Source organism: Oncorhynchus gorbuscha, linkage group LG01 (assembly GCF_021184085.1).
Source record: "Oncorhynchus gorbuscha isolate QuinsamMale2020 ecotype Even-year linkage group LG01, OgorEven_v1.0, whole genome shotgun sequence".
NCBI lineage: Eukaryota > Metazoa > Chordata > Actinopteri > Salmoniformes > Salmonidae > Oncorhynchus > Oncorhynchus gorbuscha.
Window position 1 is genome coordinate 45354377 of NC_060173.1, and position 18993 is coordinate 45373369.

Sequence of the window (18993 nt, forward strand, 5' to 3'; positions counted from 1 at the left end):
CGCTCCTATACTGTTACAGAGCACATGCGTCACATCATGAATCACAGACCTGTAGGAGAAATGACAGAGTGCTATTTACACTGACCCTGTTCTTTGCCTAGTTACTCACACAGCAAGGTCCTTTCAAGTTGAGGACTGCAGATATCCATCACTTTCTTTTGTGTTTTATGTGTGCTTGTGTACATGTGTGTGAATGCGTGTGTGTGTGCGCATGTACTTACACGCGTGTGATAGCACGTTTGCATGATTCAATTCTCAGATCCCAATAAATACTCACATTTAAATACTATATTTCCATGTGCGTGTCCATGATCATGCAATGACCCCTGGACAGACAGTGAGGGTGGTGATAGGGGCGGAGATTAGATTATAACTCTCTGGGATGCAAATTAACTGAGGGAGGATGGAGGAGAAGGAGGAGTAGATAGAGAGAGATGTTAAGGAGAAAGGGAAGGAGAAGGTCATATTCACACAAAGGGATCTTCAGCAAAGTTACTGAGCAGAAGTCTTTCCCCCGGAGAGCCGGGAGAGCAGAGAATCCCTTGTTCGTGTAACAGCAGCTGATCCTGTGGCTTCTGCTCTACTCTAGTGCACACTCTAGTGCATACACACTAGCTACCCTCCTCTCTCACTCCCTCACTCGCTTCAACTCTCTGGCTCTCTCCTTCTCTCTCTCATTCCCTCACTCGCTTCAACTCTCTGGATCTCTCCTTCTCTCCCTCACTCCCTCACTCGCTTCAACTCTCTGGCTCTCTCCTCTCTCTCACTCCCTCACTCGCTTCAACTCTCTGGCTCTCTCCTCTCTCTCTCACTCCCTCACTCGCTTCAAGTCTCTGGCTCTCTCCTCTCTCTCTCTCACTCCCTCACTCGCTTCAACTCTCTGGCTCTCTCCTCTCTCTCTCTCACTCCCTCACTCACTTCAACTCTCTAGCTCTCTCCTTCTCTCTCTCACTCACACTCTCGCTGAGCTCTAACCGCTTGGATACAGTGCAGAGGACTTGGGAAGAGTGCTCTTTTCTTCTTCTGCGTTTCCTTCCCTCCTCTCTCCCTCGAGAGCTATTGATTTAGATCAATTCATTGGGATGAGGATGCGTTTGTGTTAAGCTGCAACAAAGGAAGAGTGCACAAGAAGCAACAGGGGAGTAATTGACTGCACAGAGAAACGGGAGACCCCCCTCCTTTACAGGCTCAACAAGGGTGAGTAGAGAACGCTGGTCTTAATCACTAGGAGTTCCCTCTTTCTTTCTCTCTTTTTGCTCTGTATGGACTTGTTTTTGTGGACCTTAGCAAGGCATTTGAAAGTTTATATTTGCATCCTTACATGTCCTTTTCATCGTCCTGCAGGAGGACACAGACAGAGGCGTAACTTGCATGGCTTTGTTCGATACAGCTATGAAGCCAAACAATACACTGGTTTCACATCATTGAGGGATGCCTGCCTCTTTTGTTGGGAGGAGTGAAGTTTCACTCTGGGTTGGGTACACGGTGTGCTCTCTGTTTCTCTCTCGTTCTCTGACATCCAGGTGGAGTGTTTTCTCTTCCATGGCAGCAGAGTAAGCTCAGTGTAAGAGACGCGAGGGCGGCTAGCTAGCTCTGTGTCTCTCAGCTCCCCCTTTAAATGTGAGGCAATTAAGGCCGATTGGCAGTGGCTGTTGGTGGGTAACTTGGAAACAGGCGCGTGGGGGAGCTTGGAGGCACATGAGAGGATTTAGAGAGGAAAGGGAGAATCCATTTGTACATCACATAAAGCCGTCTTCTCACTGACTAATGATTAGAATTCACACTTGTGTGTGGCGAAAGGACTTAAAAAGCTTATGGGCTTCCGTTGCCAATTTTTGTTGGAGTTATTAAAAGTGGCCAGAGGCATCTTGTGTGGGTCTGCGTGTGTATGCATGTGTGCCAGCGTCTGCATATGTGGGTGACACTGTGTCGCTTTGGAGTGTTTTAAGGTAATGAGTCCATTAGAGCTAATGCACATCAACACACAGTGCTGAGCCTTCACTTCGAATGACTGCAAAGTAGGAAAGGATTTAGGCAGGGCACTGAGAGCATGTAGCATATTCTCTCTCACAACAATGCATTTGAGGAATGCATTTTATGCATGCTTGCAGAGTGGCTTTACACTGCAGCTCGCCTGTGGGTCCTTCTCTGGGAACACTGTTCTCTGACATATGGAAAGGGAGTCAATTAACAGGTCTATGTTATTATGAATGTACTCATTTCATTTTAACAAGGGAGAGGATATACAGGATCACACACACTCAAGTTGGAACACAGGACAGTATTTCTTAGTGTGAACACATGGTGGAGGTGCAACAGCACAGTCATTCTAGACTCCTAGTGTACATAGTTTATTCTCTCTTATTGTCAGCAGACCTTTCCCACCATGTGTGCGTACATACATATGTTTTGGACTGCTAATGGCAGTCATCTCCATGTGACTAAACCAATTCTGACCATTAGCCATTATCTCCACAACTAAAGTACCGTCTGTGACCTTGTCACTGTGTCAGACACACACTGTTCTGTTCTGCAGGGCCCTGTAAGGGGACAGCCCTGAGGACATTATCTGAGGGGGTATTCAGCCCAGAGGAGGCTGGTGGGACAAGCTATAGGAGGACGGGCTCGTTGTAATGGCTGGAATGGAATGAATGGAATCATCATCTGTTCCTCTTGTCATGTTAGTCATTGCATACTTAACGGCAGTCAAGACGTTTCCGGCAGTCATTCATACGTCAACGGAGTGCGCAGCTGAACATTGTACGCTGGAAAACACATGGTGTGTTATTTTTTTATTATTAAAACAAAACCGCTAATCATGAAATACAAATACCGAATAGTGAATTCCGTGGCGCGGTTAGCTTTTAACAGCTAGGACCGCTATTTCTTGTCCCGGAATCCCGCTTAACAGACAGGTTGAAGCCTGCTTGACTGAGACGCTAAGCTGCTAGCCATCAAGCTTACGATGTTGGTACTAGATGAGTTTTGCAATGGAGCCCTCGTTGTCTGGAGAAATAAATGAACAGTTCCAGCACTGTAGAAGATGTATCTACTGCGCTTTGTTCAGGGACCAACCGGATCCCTCGGAGTTCCAATGCGGCAATTGTTTACTTGCCGAGGATTATAGGCTAGAGGTGGCTTCCTTGATCATGCAGGTCGCCAGCCTACTTAAGAAACTGGGGAAAACGCAGAGTGGAATGATTACATTTTCTACCCAGGTGCCTGGACGGCGTTCGTTCTTGTTGGATGCATCTCCGCCTTGTCATTTGTCGTTATCCGACTGGCCGGTGTTGCCCGGAGCTCCCCCATCTGATAGCGTAACCAAAGGAGCACAGCGGCCTCCCATAAAGCAGTCTACACTGGATACCAACAACAAATAGTTTCGCCGCCCTGGAGCCTGATCTGTCTGCACCTTTGTCGCGGAGGGTGCCTGTGTCTGCAGTGCCTACTACTACGATTTCTAAGTCAACATCGTCCCTGCTCTGGATCAAGCGGGGCTTTTCCATCTGTCAGAGGCCTTCACCAGGCGCCGGGAGCAATGGGCTCAAGTTATCCTGCCTCTCACCCATCCATAAAGGGTTCTCCAAATCCTATGAAGCATGAGAGTGGGCGGATTTCCTTGACATTCTCACCAGCCATGATTTTTGGCAGCTCCATGGTAAGATATGTGACCGTTCCTGGAGCAAAAACAATGTCCTACCCCGGAGCTTGAGTAAATGATATTACAAAGCTGCTCCCAAATGTACTATGACAGGACATGGAAATTGATTCTATCGTTGTCCATGTGGGTTTTAATGATGTTATGAAGGGCAGCTCTGAACAGATGAAACTGGATTTTAAAGAGCTGATTGACTCTCTGCTAGACACTAACAAAAGACCCATCATATCTCGCCCTGTGCCCTCTCTGAATCGTGGCATTGAACGCTTTAGCAGGATTCTTTCTCTTTACAACTGGCTTGATTGTTGCAGCTTAATGGGTGTAACTTTTGTCGATAATTTCGATACTTTTTGGAAACAAAACACACTTCATAAGGAGGATGGGATCCAGTCAAATCATTTGGGTTCCTGGATCCTTTCACAGCATTATAAGGCTACGTTGAGAAATTGGCTTATCAATGACTCAAGCCCAGCTCAGCTAATCCCTTCCATTGTGACGCAGTGTGGGCATAATGCTTCAGCAAATGTACATTACACCAGAGGCGATGGTAGACACAATGTAAATAACCTAATGTATGTCCCTCTAACTGTCCTGAATGCCTCTGCTGATCCTACAACTAGTGTATGCAGTAATCATGTGCCTTTGAACCAGATGTATACTGTCCACTGTGTGCAGCTCACCCTGCACTAACATAAATAACATGAGCATATCTACTTCTGCTAAGCTTCCCAGTAAAGCAATAAAAATAGGTAAGCATCTCAGTAGAAAAGTGCTCAAAATAGCCCACATTAATATATGAAACAACGGTCATGAAATCAATAATTTTCTAGTAACAGATGACATTCATATTCTGACTCTCTCTGAAACTCACTTAGGTAATACATTTGATGATACAGTGGTAGCAATACAAGGTTATATAATTTACAGAAAAGATAGAAATGCCAATGATGGAGGTGTTGCTGTTCATATTCAGAACCACATTCCTGTAAAGATTAGTGAGGATCTCATGTTAAATACTGTTGAAGTAATATGGCTACAGGTTCATTTCCCTCACCTAAAGCCCATTCTGGTGGGAAGCTATAGACCACCAAGTTCTAACAGTCAGTATACAGATAACATGTAAAATGCTTGATAATGCATGTGAAATCAACAAAGAGGTATATTTTCTGGGTGATTTAAATGTTGACTGGCTTTCATCAAGATGCCCACTCAAGAAAAAGCTTCAAACTGTAAGTAGTGCTTGCAACCTGGTTCAGGTTATCAGTCAACCTACCAGGGTAGTTAAAACAGCACAGGAAAGAAATCATCACCTTGTACTGATCACACCTTTACTAACGCTGCAGAAATTAGCTTGAAAACAGTATCCAGATCCATCAGATATAGTGATCACAATATAGTAGCCATATCTAGGAAAACCAAAGTTCCAAAGTCTGGTTCTAATATAGTGTATAACAGGTCATATAATACGTGTTGTAGTGATTCCTATGTTGTTTATGTACAGTTGGAGTCAGAAGATTACATACAACTTAGCCAAATACATTTAAACTCAGTTTTTCACAATTCCTGACATTTAATCCTAGTAAAAATTCCCTGTCTTAGGTCAGTTAGGATCACCACTTTATTTTAAGAATGTGAAATGTCAGAATAACAGTAGAGAGAATTATTTATTTCAGCTTTTATTTCTTTCAGAACATTTCCAGTGGGTCAGAAGTTTACATACACTCAATTAGTATTTGGTAGCATTGCCTTTAAATTGTTTAACTTGGGTAAAACGTTTCGGGTAGCCTTCCACATGCTTCCCACAATAAGTTTGGTGAATTTTGGCCCATTCCTCCTGACAGAACTGGTGTAACTGAAAAGGTTTGTTGGCCTCCTTGCTCGCGCACACTTTTTTTTCACTTCTGCCCACAAGGTTTTGTATGGGCTTTGTGATGGCCACTCCAATACCTTGACTTTGTTGTCCTTAAGCCATTTTACCACAACTTTGGAAGTATGCTTGGGGTTATTGTCCATTTGGAAGACCCATTTGCAACCAAGCTTTAACTTTGAGATGTTGCTTCAATATATCATTTTCCTACCTCATGATGCCATCTATTTTGTGAAGTGCACCAGTCCCTTCTGCAGCAAAGCACGCCCACAACATGATGCTGCCACCCCCATGCTTCACGGTTGGGATAGTGTTCTTCGGCATTTCTGCAAAAAGTATGATCTTTGTCCCCATGTGCAATCGCAAACTGTAGTCTGGCTTTTTCATGGCGGTTTTGGAGCTGTGGCTTCTTCTTTGCTGAGCAGCCTTTCAGGTTATGTCGATATAGGACTCGTTTTACTGTGGATATAGATACTTTTGTACCTGTTTCCTCCAGCATCGTCACAAGGTAATTTGCTGTTGTTCTGGGATTGATTTACACTTTTCACACCAAAGTACCTTCCTCTCTAGGAGACAGAACACATCTCCTTCCTGAGCAGTATGATGGCTACGTGGTCCCATGGTGTTTATACTTGCATACTATTGTTTGTACAGTCGAACGTTGTACCTTCAGGCATTTGGAAATTGCTCCCAATCATGAACCAGACTTGTGGAGGTCTACAATTTTTTTTCTGAGGTCATGGCTGATTTATTTTGATATTCCCAGGATGTCAAGCAAAGAGGCACTGAGTTTGAAGGCAGGTCTTGAAATACATCCACAGGTACACCTCCAATTGACTCAAATTATGTCAATTAGCCTATCAGAAGCTTCACATTTCCCAAGCTGTTTAAAGGCACAGTCAACTTAGTATATGTAAACTTCTGACCAACTGGAATTGTGATACAGTGAATTATAAGTGAAATAATCTGTCTGTAAACAATTGTTGGAAAAATTACTTGTTTCATGCACAAAGTCGATGTCCTAACCGACTTGCCAAAACTATAGACATTTGTGGAGTGGTTAAAAAACAAGTTTTAATGACTCCAACTTAAGTGTATGTAAACTTCTGACTTCAACTGTAAATAATATTTGTTGGTCAGTGGTGTGTTATGAGGAACAGACACTGCACTTGACACATTTATGAAATTGCTTATTCCAGTTACAAATAACCGTGCACCTTTTAAGAAAATGTCTGTAAAAACGGTTAAATCCCCATGTACTGATGAGAAATTGAAAAATGTTATGGTTGAGAGGGATAAGGCAAAAGGTATGGTAAATAAGTCTGGCTGCACAATCGATTGGCAAACATATTGCAAATTGAGAAATCACGTGACTAAACTGAATAAAAGAAGAAGAAACTACACTATGAAACAAAGATAAATGACATAAAGAATGATAGTAAAAATCTTTGGAGCACCTTAAATTAAATTTTGGGGGAAAAAAGCAAACTCAGTTCCATCATTCATTGAATCAGATGGCTCTTTCGTCACAAAACCAACTGATATTGGCCAGATTAGCAAACTTAGGCATAACATGCCAGCAACAAACACTGACACTACACATCTAAGTATATCTGACCATATTATGAAAGACAAGCATTGTAATTTTGAATTCCGTAAAGTGAGTGTGGAAGAGGTGAAAAAAGTGTTGTTGTCTATCAACCAAGACAAGCCACCGTGGGCCTGACAACTTCGGATGGAAAATTACTGAGGATAATAGTGGACGATATTGCCACTCCTCTTTGCCATATTTTCAATTTAAGCCTACTAGAAAGTGTGTGCCCCAAGACTTGGCGGGAAGCAAAAGTAATTCCGCTATCTAAGAATGGTAAAGCTCCCTTTACTGGTTCAAATAGGAGACAAATCCGCCTGTTACCAACTCTTAGAGAGTGTTCTTTAATGGAAGCCTCTCCAGCATAATACAGGTAGAATCAGGAATTCCCCAGGGCAGCTGTCTAGGCCCATTAGTTTTTTAAAAGTCTTTACTAATTTTTACTAGTGTGTCCATGTATGCGGATGACCCAACACGATACATGTCAGCTACTACAGTGACTGAAAGGACTGCAATACTTAACAAAGAGTTGCAGTTTGTTTCAGAGTGGGTGCCAAGGAATAAGTTAGTCCTAAATATTTCTAAAACTCAAAGCATTGTGTTTGGGACAAATTAAAACTTGTAATAAAAAATGTGGAAATTGAGCAAGTTGAGGTGACTAAACTGCTTGGAATAACAGTGGTCAAAACATACTGATACAACAGAAGATGGGGATAAGTATGTCCATAATAAAGCTCTGCTCTATCTTCATTATCAGCATTATGAACAAGGCAGGTCCTACAGGCCCTAGTTTTGTTGCACCTTGACTACTGTTCAGTCGTGTGGTCAGGTGCCACAAAAGGTACTTTTTTAAATTATTTTTTTTTGCAGGGCAGCACAGCTGGCCCTTGGCTGTACACAGAGAGCTAATATTCATAATATGAATGTCAATCTCTCTGTCATGCAGGTGAAAGAGGACCCAAAAGCGACTTGGCGAAAACAGAGTCTTTAATCCAGTAAAGTAAATACAAACAATAAAACACAACTTTCACTCGAAATGACGAGGACAAACTGGAGACTCGATCTTGAACAGCAGGTGAACAGCAGGTTGCCTCGGGAAGGCACTTGAACCAGACAGACTCAGACACCTGCTCACCACGCAGCATCTGAGGAAAACACGACACGACAGGGCGATACACAAACACAGCACGGTGAATTCTAGACAAGGAACCGACAGGACAGGAACAGAACACAAAGGAAGAAATAGGGACTCTAATCAGGGGAAAGGATCGGGAACAGGTGTGGGAAGACTAAATGATTGATTAGGGGAATAGGAACAGCTGGGAGCAGGAACGGAACGATAGAGAGAAGAGAGAGCGAGAGAGTGAGAGAGGGAGGGGGAGAGAGAGGGATAGAAAGAGGGAAAGAACCTAATAAGACCAGCAGAGGGAAACGAATAGAATGGGAAGCACAGGGACAAGACAAGATAATAAATGACAAAACATGACAGTACCCCCACTCACCGAGCGCCTCCTGGCGCACTCGAGGAGGAATCCTGGCGGCAACGGAGGAAATCATCAATGAGTGAACGGTCCAGCACGTCCCGAGACGGAACCCAACTCCTCTCCTCAGGACCGTAACCCTCCCAATCCACTAAGTATTGGTGACCCCGTCCCCGAGAACGCATGTCCATGATCTTATGTACCTTGTAAATAGGTGCGCTCTCGACAAGGACGGGAGGGGGAGGGAAGACGAACGGGGGTGCGAAGAAAGGGCTTAACACAGGAGACATGGAAGACAGGATGGACGCGACGAAGATGTCGCGGAAGAAGCAGTCGCACAGCGACAGGATTGACGACCTGGGAGACACGGAACGGACCAATGAACCGCGGAGTCAACTTACGAGAAGCTGTCGTAAGAGGAAGGTTGCGAGTGGAAAGCCACACTCTCTGGCCGCAACAATACCTTGGACTCTTAATCCTGCGTTTATTGGTGGCTCTCACAGTCTGTGCCCTGTAACGGCAAAGTGCAGACCTCACCCTCCTCCAGGTGCGCTCACAACGTTGGACAAACGCTTGAGCGGAGGGAACGCTGGACTCGGCAAGCTGGGATGAGAACAGAGGAGGCTGGTAACCCAGACTACTCTGAAACGGAGATAACCCGGTAGCAGACGAAGGAAGCGAATTGTGAGCGTATTCTGCCCAGGGGAGCTGTTCTGCCCAAGATGCAGGGTTTCTGAAAGAAAGGCTGCGTAGTATGCGACCAATCGTCTGATTGGCCCTCTCTGCTTGACCGTTAGACTGGGGATGAAACCCGGAAGAGAGACTGACGGACGCACCAATCAAACGACAGAACTCCCTCCAAAACTGTGACGTGAATTGCGGGCCTCTGTCTGAAACGGCGTCTAACGGGAGGCCATGAATTCTGAATACATTCTCGATAATGATTTGTGCCGTCTCCTTAGCGGAAGGAAGTTTAGCGAGGGAATGAAATGTGCCGCCTTAGAGAACCTATCGACAACCGTAAGAATCACAGTCTTCCCCGCAGACAAAGGCAGACCGGTAATGAAGTCTAGGGCGATGTGAGACCATGGTCGAGAAGGAATGGGGAGCGGTCTGAGACGACCGGCAGGAGGAGAGTTACCCGACTTAGTCTGCGCGCAGTCCGAACAAGCAGCCACGAAACGGCGCGTGTCACGCTCCTGAGTCGGCCACCAAAAGCGCTGGCGAATAGACGCAAGAGTGCCTCGAACACCGGGATGACCAGCTAACTTGGCAGAGTGAGCCCACTGAAGAACAGCCAGACGAGTGGAAACAGGAACGAAAAGGAGGTTACTAGGACAAGCGCGCGGCGACGCAGTGTGCGTGAGTGCTTGCTTAACCTGTCTTTCAATTCCCCAGACTGTTAACCCGACAACACGCCCATAAGGAAGAATCCCCTCGGGATCAGTAGAAGCCACAGAAGAACTAAACAGACGGGATAAGGCATCAGGCTTGGTGTTCTTGCTACCCGGACGGTAAGAAATCACAAACTCGAAACGAGCGAAAAACAACGCCCAACGAGCTTGACGGGCATTAAGTCGTTTGGCAGAACGGATGTACTCAAGGTTCTTATGGTCTGTCCAAACGACAAAAGGAACGGTCGCCCCCTCCAACCACTGTCGCCATTCGCCTAGGGCTAAGCGGATGGCGAGCAGTTCACGGTTACCCACATCATAGTTGCGCTCAGATGGCGACAGGCGATGAGAAAAATAAGCGCAAGGATGAACCTTATCGTCAGACTGGAAGCGCTGGGATAGAATGGCTCCCACGCCTACCTCTGAAGCGTCAACCTCGACAATGAATTGTCTAGTGACGTCAGGAGTAACGAGGATAGGAGCGGACGTAAAACGTTCTTTTAGAAGATCAAAAGCTCCCTGGGCGGAACCGGACCACTTAAAACACGTCTTGACAGAAGTAAGAGCTGTGAGAGGGGCAGCAACTTGACCGAAATTACGAATGAAACGCCGATAGAAATTAGCGAAACCTAAAAAGCGCTGCAACTCGACACGTGACCTTGGAACGGGCCAATCACTGACAGCTTGGACCTTAGCGGAATCCATCTGAATGCCTTCAGCGGAAATAACGGAACCGAGAAAAGTAACGGAGGAGACATGAAAAGAGCACTTCTCAGACTTTACGTAGAGACAATTCTCTAAAAGGCGCTGTAGAACACGTCGAACGTGCTGAACATGAATCTCGAGTGACGGAGAAAAAATCAGGATATCGTCAAGATAGACAAAAACAAAGATGTTCAGCATGTCTCTCAGAACATCATTAACTAATGCCTGAAAAACAGCTGGCGCATTGGCGAGACCAAACGGCAGAACCCGGTACTCAAAATGCCCTAACGGAGTGTTAAACGCCGTTTTCCACTCGTCCCCCTCTCTGATGCGCACGAGATGGTAAGCGTTACGAAGGTCCAACTTAGTAAAGCACCTGGCTCCCTGCAGAATCTCGAAGGCTGATGACATAAGGGGAAGCGGATAACGATTCTTAACCGTTATGTCATTCAGCCCTCGATAATCACGCAGGGGCGCAGAGTACCGTCCTTCTTCTTAACAAAAAGAACCCCGCCCCGGCCGGAGAGGAAGAAGGCACTATGGTACCGGCGTCAAGAGACACAGACAAATAATCCTCGAGAGCCTTACGTTCGGGAGCCGACAGAGAGTATAGTCTACCCCGAGGAGGAGTGGTCCCCGGAAGGAGATCAATACTACAATCATACGACCGGTGAGGAGGAAGGGAGTTGGCTCGGGACCGACTGAAGACCGTGCGCAGATCATGATATTCCTCCGGCACTCCTGTCAAATCGCCAGGTTCCTCCTGAGAAGTAGGGACAGAAGAAACGGGAGGGATGGCAGACATTAAACACTTCACATGACAAGAAACGTTCCAGGATAGGATAGAATTACTAGACCAATTAATAGAAGGATTATGACATACTAGCCAGGGATGACCCAAACAACAGGTGTAAACGGTGAACGAAAAATCAAAAAAGAAATAGTCTCACTGTGGTTACCAGATACTGTGAGGGTTAAAGGTAGTGTCTCAAATCTGATACTGGGAAGATGACTACCATCTAAGGCGAACATGGGCGTAGGCTTCTCTAACTCTCTGAAAGGAATGTCATGTTTCCGAACCCATGCTTCGTCCATGAAACAACCCTCAGCCCCAGAGTCTATCAAGGCACTACATGTAGCACCCGAACCGGTCCAGCGTAGATGGACCGACAAAGTAGTACAGGATTTTGATGGAGAGACTTGAGTAGTTGCGCTCACCTGTAGCCCTCCGCTTACAGATGAGCTCTGGCTTTTACTGGACATGAATTAACAAAATGTCCAGCAACTCCGCAATAGAGGCACAGGCGGTTGGTGATCCTCCGTTCCCTCTCCTTAGTCGAGATGCGAATCCCTCCCAGCTGCATGGGCTCAGTCTCTGAGCCAGAGGAGGGAGATGGTTGCGATGCGGAGCAGGGAAACACCGTTGATGCGAGCTCTCTTCCACGAGCCCGGTGACGAAGATCTACCCGTCGTTCTATGCGGATGGCGAGAGCAATCAAAGAGTCCACATCTGAAGGAACCTCCCGGGAGAGAATCTCATCCTTAACCACTGCGTGGAGTCCCTCCAGAAAACGAGCGAGCAGCGCCGGCTCGTTCCACTCACTAGAGGCAGCAAGAGTGCGAAACTCAATAGAATAATCCGTTATGGACCGTTCACCTTGGCATAAGGAAGCCAGGGCCCTAGAAGCCTCCCTACCAAAAACTGAACGGTCAAAAACCCGAATCATCTCCTCTTTAAAGTTCTGGAACTTGTTAGAGCAATCAGCCCTTGCCTCCCAGATAGCTGTGCCCCATTCTCGAGCCCGGCCAGTAAGGAGTGAAATGACGTAAGCAACCCGAGCTCTCTCTCTAGAGTATGTGTTGGGTTGGAGAGAGAACACAATCTCACACTGCGTGAGAAAGGAGCGGCACTCAGTGGGCTGCCCGGAGTAGCAAGGTGGGTTATTAACCCTAGGTTCTGGAGGCTCGGCAGGCCAGGAAGTAACAGGTGGCACGAGACGTAGACTCTGGAACTGTCCAGAGAGGTCGGAAACCTGAGCGGCCAGGTTCTCCACGGCATGGCGAGCAGCAGACAATTCCTGCTCGTGTCTGCCGAGCATGGCTCCTTGGATCTCGACGGCAGTGTAACGAGCGTCTGAAGTCGCTGGGTCCATTCCTTGGTCGGTTCCTTCTGTCATGCAGGTGAAAGAGGACCCAAAAGCGACTTGGCGAAAACAGAGTCTTTAATCCAGTAAAGTAAATACAAACAAAAAACACAACTTTCACTCGAAATGACGAGGACAAACTGGAGACTCGATCTTGAACAGCAGGTGAACAGCAGGTTGCCTCGGGAAGGCACTTGAACCAGACAGACTCAGACACCTGCTCACCACGCAGCATCTGAGGAAAACACGACACGACAGGGCGATACACAAACACAGCACGGTGAATTCTAGACAAGGAACCGACAGGACAGGAACGGAACACAAAGGAAGAAATAGGGACTCTAATCAGGGGAAAGGATCGGGAACAGGTGTGGGAAGACTAAATGATTGATTAGGGGAATAGGAACAGCTGGGAGCAGGAACGGAACGATAGAGAGAAGAGAGAGCGAGAGAGTGAGAGAGGGAGGGGGAGAGAGAGGGATAGAAAGAGGGAAAGAACCTAATAAGACCAGCAGAGGGAAACGAATAGAATGGGAAGCACAGGGACAAGACAAGATAATAAATGACAAAACATGACACTCTCCTGGCTCAAAGTGGAGGAGAGATTGACTTCATCACTACTTGTATTTATGAGAGGTATTGACATGCTTAATGCACCGAGCTCTTTGTTTGAACTAGTGTATACCAAACAAGACATGCCACCAGAGGTCTCTTCACAGTCCCCAAGTCCAGAACATACTATGGGAGGCTCACAGTACCATGACTACATGGAACTTTATTCCACATCAAGTAACTGATGCAAGCAGTAAAATTTGATTTAAAAAACAGATAAAAATTCACCTTATGGAACAGCGGGACAGTGAAGAAACACAAACACAGCCACAGACACATGCATACACACACACACACACACACTCACACAATAACATATGCACTACACACACATGTACACAAGGATTTTGTACTGCAGATATGTGGTCGTGGTGGAGTAGGCCCCTGAGGGCACACCGTGTGTTGTGAAATCTGTGAATGTATTGTAATGTTTTTAAAATTGTATATACTTCCTTAATTCATTTTGCTGTATCCCAGGAAGATTAGCCCAAAAGGTTCTTCCAGGCACCTTTACTTCTGTTAGGTTCTGATTTTCAGAGTAAAAACTCAACGGACGCTATGAAAGCTCAACCAAATGCATTCTTCCCAGAGGATCAATACAGCTGCATTGGACAAAGAACTTGTTCTTCACACAAGCACTGATATTTAACCCTTCCTCCTAAGCTGAGTCTCCTCCTACACATATGTACAAAAATTGTATCTTTACTGCTAGACAGGGCCCTAAGTGATACAGGCCATAAATGTTTCTTTCTCTCTCAACGTGACCTGACCTGATCTCGACCCCCTTGATCACTAATCCATGGCTCTCTCCCCTTATCAGTGCCTGTCGCATGTGATCGCTACACTCAGTACATTCCAAGTTTAATTGCACACACCACATACCTTCCTCCTACAGAAAACCATTACCTTCTGATGTAGACCCTCTAACCCTAAGCACTCAATATTTCAATAAGATACCTGATCATTTTTTAATTACATTTTTTATTTAACTAGACAAGTCAGTTAAGAACAAATTCGTATTGTGCCGCGAGAGGTGAAATTCTTGGAGCGGCGCAAGACGGACGAAAGCGAAAGCATTTGCCAAGAATGTTCTCATTCATCAAGAGTTTTGTTCGTTATCTGCCTTGTACAGGGGCAGAACGACAGATTTTTAACTTGTCAGCTCAGGGATTCGATCTAGCAACCTTTCGGCTACTGGCCCAACTCTTTAACCCTTCCCCAAGTTTAGGAGGTAGTACCCAGATTCCAGCACTTCTAAGAGTGCATGCTGTTGGTTTTAAGTCATTCCCTGTCTTGTCTTAGCGAATTATCTTGATGGTTTCTTTATAGATGTCGTGCTATCTGTGTTTATGTTGTGGTAAACCTGTGGTGTTGATAACCTGTCTGTGTTGATAACCTATCTGTGTTGATAACCTGTCTGTGTTGATATAGCCCTATTAAATTGTAGAGGTGGCCTGTCATATCGGCGGCTTTTCAGAGAGTTCGTTTTTGGTCACCCTTTAGCGTAAATGTCATTCCTGTTCATCGTTTTAAGTTTGTACACTGCAATATTTAATATTCACTTTACATACTTTAATAAAGTGGTAACTATTTAAACTTTGGGATTTGCATAGGCTCTTGAAGGGGTTTATACACCTTTGTTAGCCTCATTGAAGATACAAAACTGTCAGTGTTCAACGTAAACATGTGATGACAATAAAACAGAACAGAACAGGAATAACATTTAATCTAACGGGTAGCCCAAAAATATCTATCTTAAAGCCACACCCCCTACTAAACCACACATCCACTCCAGGTTTCCTCCAGGAACCTGTTGCTACATTAAACCATTAAACCTCCAAGAACCCCTCAACTAACCAAAGGTGCAAATTTGAACCATTGACTAGGAACTCCAGGGTTCCTCGAGTCACCACTAATTCTAGGAATGCACAGCGGCTTTAAATGGTTAGTACATGCAGATGTCTGTTTCCAAACTCATTGAACTCATCATGGTCCTTAATATACTGAATATTCATCAGCCTTATCTAGTTATAAAGTGATCTATTTCTGCATTGAGTTCATATGGAGTTCCCCATCTCTGGGCTGAGTCTCTCTTTCACTCTGACTGACAGAGGCAGGCAGACAGACTCAGTTTCATACAGTCAGCAGCCGGTTGGTTCCTTGATAAGACTCTGGCTTTGCTTTTGATGCTCCCCCTTATCCAATTCCACTCAACAGATTAATATCTCTAGCAGGAGCCTAACACGAGTTCATGTGGAATATACTCTCATCTCATCTGATCGCTCATCAGCTCTATTGTATGTATCTGCTGGGGTTGAGGCCCCACAGGGCCCCATATACAAAAGCTGTAATCATTAGACGCCAGAGGCACTATGCCAGCTGTTACACTGTCAAATGTAATGTCTGATAGGACTACATGAAGCTTTATGCCCCCTGTTTACTGCACAACTGTTTCTGCTCGATGGATAAAACAAAGCACATTGGAAGCTGTTCTCTGTTATTGTTTACTCCCAATAAAACAACACTTAGTTCATTGTACCGAATTTTCAAAAGTGTTGTTTTGTTTGTACTCACCCTTTACAACAATGTAATTCCAGCAGTATTCACATTAAAGATTATTATTGGATGGTGTTTTTTGGGATAAGTCAACCGACAGAAGGGCATTCTCTCTCTAGTGTTGTGTATCTAAATCTGAATTTAAAATCAGGAATAAAAAAATAAAGAACATGATGTTGAAATTCAGAGACATTTTCACCCACTGGCTGTTTTGAATACGAATGTGCTGTGTGCGTGTGTGCTGTCACTCTGTGTATAGAAGTGCATCTTTGGGTCAGCATAAATGTGGGGAAACATCACATCAATTTGAAATGCTATATATTGTAACAGCGTTCGTCTGTTGAAAGAAGAGAGTCGGACCGAAATGCAGCGTGTTGGTTACTCATGACTTTACATGAAATAACTGAAAGACGAAAACAACAAACGGAACGTGAAACTAATTACAGCCTATCTGGTGACCACAACACAAAGACAGGAACAATCACCCACGAAATACAAAGCGAAACTATGGCTCCCTAAATACGGTTCCCAATCAGAGACAACGATAAGCACCTGACTCTGATTGAGAATCGCCTCAGGCAGCCAAGCCTAACAACACCCCTAATCAGCCGCGATCCCAAATAGTTACAAACCCCAATACGAAAACAACATATAAACCCATGTCACACCCTGGCCTACCCAAACATATAACAAAAACACAAAATACAATGACCAAGGCGTGACATATATATACTACCTGGCTATGGAACTGTAGCGACCCTGTGTTTATAAACATGGATATTGACTTGGCCACTTTTGTGGCACAGTCGATGCCATGCAGGGCTATGAGCCAGAAGGTTGAGGGTTCACCAACCACCACAGACGAGCTCAGTCTCCCTGCCTGTTTCATTACACTACAATCAGAGCTGGCTGCAGACAATGATCAGCTAGAGGGAAATTAAATTTTCAACATTATGATGCCATATTTATAATTATATAAAATATATGCAACAAATGTTCCACCAACAGGTTCCTGTGTCTATGCACCACACAACCAATAGACAAAGCATACCGACTTCGAGCACTTCAATATCAAGGTTTGGGTTTTCAACACCACAATAAATAGTCTATGTCAATCTCAATAAAAAGAAAATACACCCCTCTCTACGTTGTAGGCTTACCCAGTATCAAAGGCTTGGCTTGACAATCTCCAGATGTTATTACACTTTTTTTGTGTTTTGTAACAGATGCCTCTTTCCAGTCATCAATTGGCCGCTGCACAGTTTGGATTGATCAATCGATTTTATTTGTCAGCAAAAAATAAATAAATACAGTATATACACAAAAACATTTTAAGTGACCGGGGCTGCACAATAGAGTTGGGTACTTGTTTCCATTGTGGTCCCTTTTTTCTTTTTTTCCCTTTACAAAAATACATACAATTACACAGAAACAGACACATCACAGATACAGAGAGATAAAAAAAAATGCTCAAACTCCAGATGAGTATGAGGGGAGCGTTTAAGTACAATTCTTACAAGCCTGTTTGGCTAAGGGCTTATTCTTTAGATGTTTGGGGTTGCTGGTGAACCGTGATGTGCAGGCATAATCAAAGTGAACTTTGAAAGTTTCTTCAAGTGCCGTTGCAAAAACCATCAAGCGCTATGATGAAAATGGCTCTCTTGAGGACTGCCACAGGAAAGGAAGACCCAGAGTCACCTCTGCTGCAGAGGATAAATGTATTAGAGTTACCAGCCTCAGAAATTGCAGCCCAAATAAATGCTTCACAGAGTTCAAGTAACAGACACATGTCAACATCAACTGTTCAGAGGAGACTGCGTGAATCAGACCTTCATGGTCGAATTGCTGCAAAGAAACCACTACTAAAGGACACCAATAAGAAGAAAATACTTGCTTGGGCCAAGAAACACGAACAATGGACATTAGACCGATGAAAATCTGTCTTTGGTCTGTTGAGTCCAAATTTGAGAATTTGGGTTCCGACCGACCTTTGTGAGATGCAGAGTAGGTGTACAGATGATCTCAGCACGTGTGGTTCCCACTTTGAAACATGGCAGATGAAGTGTGATGGTGTGGGGGTGCTATGCTGGTGACACTGTCAGTGATTAATTTATAATTTAGGGCACGCTTAACCAGCATGGCTACCAAAGCATTCTACAGCGATACGCCATCCCATCTGGGTTGGGATTATCATTTGTTTTTCAACAGGACAATGACCCAACACACCTTCAGATTGTGTAAAGGCTATCTGACCAAGAAGGATTGTGATGGAGTGCTGCAGCAGATGACCTGGCCTCCACAATCACCTGCCCTTAACCCAATTGAGATGGTTTGAGATGAGTTGGACCGCAAAGTAAAGGAAAAACAGCCAACAAATGCACAGCCTATGTGGGAACTCCTTCAAGACTGTTGGAAAGGCATTCCTGGTGAAGCTGGTTGAGAGAATGCCAATTTTAGTTTAGTTTATTAACTCGACCATTTAAATAAAACAAGCACACATAAAACTTGAAAGCCATACATGCACATGAATAAAATCATAACACAAAATAAAGTTTGGGACTTATTTCGTGCTTCTACACCTGCATTGCTTGCTGTTTGGGGTTTTAGGCTGGGTTTCTGTACAGCACTTTGAGATATCAGCTGATGTACGAAGGGCTATATAAATAAATTTGATTTGATTTGATTTCCATTGTGGTCCTCTTCAAGAGTGTGCAAAACTGTCATCAAGGCAAAGGGTGGCTACTTTGAAGACTCTAAAATCTTAAATTCATTTTGATTTGTTTCACACTTTTTTAGTAAAAATAATGATAAACCCTTGAATGAGTAGGCGTGTCTAAACCTTTTACAGGTACAGTATATACTGTATATACAAAGTTATGTGGACACTCCTTCAAATTAGTGGATTTGTCTATTTCAGCCACATCCGTTTCTACTGAAGTGGTAGGCCACACAAGCTCACAGAACAGGCCTGCAGAGTGGTTGCAA

General features: G+C 44.6%; 1 protein-coding gene across 2 annotated transcripts in view; it reads left to right on the plus strand.

Annotated features, from left to right (window-relative positions):
* Positions 1 to 838: 838 nt before the first annotated feature.
* Positions 839 to 18993, plus strand: part of shisal1b (shisa like 1b) — a 72328-nt gene continuing 54173 nt past the window's right edge. For both annotated transcript variants that reach the window (XM_046354211.1, XM_046354221.1), the window contains exon 1: positions 839 to 1197. The gene's annotated coding sequence lies outside the window, so the exon portion shown is untranslated. The remainder of the gene's footprint in view (positions 1198 to 18993) is intronic.